Genomic DNA, 2,034 nt, shown 5'->3' on the forward strand with positions numbered 1-2,034 from the left:
CTTCTATATCTCAAACTACAGATCACAAATCATGTGTTGGAGCAATATATTTGTCCCAAAATATAATCATTTTAGAGTATGATACAAATTCATGTGACCCATTCAATACATACAAACTACAGGCTACATGCATATAGAAAATTAGTCAAGTACTAAGTAAACCTTATTTCATGACAGTGTTGTCAACTATTTATTATACACAATCTATATTTGATTGTAGTACTTTAATGTAAACAAGACAAAAGAAAATATGTAAAAATATTGAGGATCAAACCAAAAGCAATAAGTAGAATAATAAAAATAAGTATTATGTTAATCAATAAACAACAAACATTTGTTGTCTAGTGATATTCTGCCACGTTAAAGACTCTAGTTTGATTCCTTTGTTGTTATAACAAGAGTTGTGAAGATATTTGGATATTTATGTTATGTGTGATGGACTAGGTCTATCACTAACATCTTTAAGATGAATTAAGTGCAACTGAGCTCTTTATTTTTCGTTCAATACCAACACTCATATTCATACCCAAAAATTTGAATTGGTATGATAGTTTTCTGCCTTCAAAATCAATTATTATCTTCCATAATACCTTATTTTATGGAAGGTTATTCACAATGAAATCAATTTATTGTTTTAAACCTCTTACCAAGTTATTTCTTTCTCTCTTGTATTTGTGCCTCTAATCTCCAATCAAATTAGTTCTTTCTCTCTCATATTTGCCTCTCTAATCTCAATTGTACGAGTTTTAAGAATCTAGGAATCCATAATAGTGATGGTCTCCGTATGAATATTCAATAAACTTCATTGTTTTAAACCTTCAATTAACTTAGTTCTTTCTCTCTCCTATTTGTACCTCTAATATTCAATTATGTGAGTTTTAAGGAACTAGGGATCCACAATGGTGATGGTCTCAACATAAGTAATTTTTAAATTTAATTTTGAAAATAATGATGAAATTTAATTTACCAGGTTCAAAGCAGTTGAATCCTTCATTCGGTTAATACTGCAAATCATAATTGTTTTCAAGTCTAGTTAAAACAGATTAATCCTTTATTCGATTAAGACTGCAAACCATGACTATTTTTAAATTTGGTTATTGATTGGACTGTCTGGTTCAGTTCGATCTTCATAACACTACTTTTAAGATTTCGAGAGGTTGTTGCCAAAAGCAAGATGCTACCTAAAAATAATGCTGAATGAAGAATAAATAATATATGTATTAGTTTTAGAGTTTAAGATTTATAAACTATCAATGTAAATAAGTGAGAGTTATTATATTATATATTATTCATCTTTATTACATTTTGTTTAAGAGTGTGATGGTTAACACATAAACGTTAGATGATAAGTTGATAAATTAAAAAGCTCTTACAATATTGATGTATTAAACTAAAATATAGAATTACGTCGTTGCTAGTATCAATTGTATGAAGAATACAAAATACGTGTATTTGTTTTTATTCAAAGTAAACAATCATACCTTTCTTTTGACTCTCATGATATCAACTTGTCCAACTAATTGTATTTATACTCCCAAAACTATGACATTATAATTACTTTTGGATAAATATAGTTGATATAACCTCAATTGTGGTCACGATGCCACTCCAATAACTTAAAAACCCTTAGCATATCTACAACTAATTTGCTGCATATCCAAATATAAATTAAAATTTGGCCACACCATATAAGTTGTCACTTATTTTATATATTGTTTCGCCATTTAGTTGTGTGCCCCATCTTATATAAAATAATTCAAATATATGTGTGGTATATCTATACCACTTAATAAATGAAAAACACAAAATAACTACATCATAGTGTAATTTGTGATTCTCTATTTTGTCATTGTTATCTTCTTATTTTTACAAAAAAAATCATATAACATTATCTTCTTATTTTGAAATTATATTTAAAAAAGTTAAAAATTACATCAATCGAATAAATTAAATTTTAAATTATAAATATTTAACACAAAATATTATATTTGTCATTTATAACATACAAACTATATCTTATAAACGACATAAAAA

This window comes from Lupinus angustifolius, unplaced genomic scaffold (genome assembly GCF_001865875.1).
Source record: "Lupinus angustifolius cultivar Tanjil unplaced genomic scaffold, LupAngTanjil_v1.0 Scaffold_42_77, whole genome shotgun sequence".
NCBI classification, from domain to species: domain Eukaryota; kingdom Viridiplantae; phylum Streptophyta; class Magnoliopsida; order Fabales; family Fabaceae; genus Lupinus; species Lupinus angustifolius.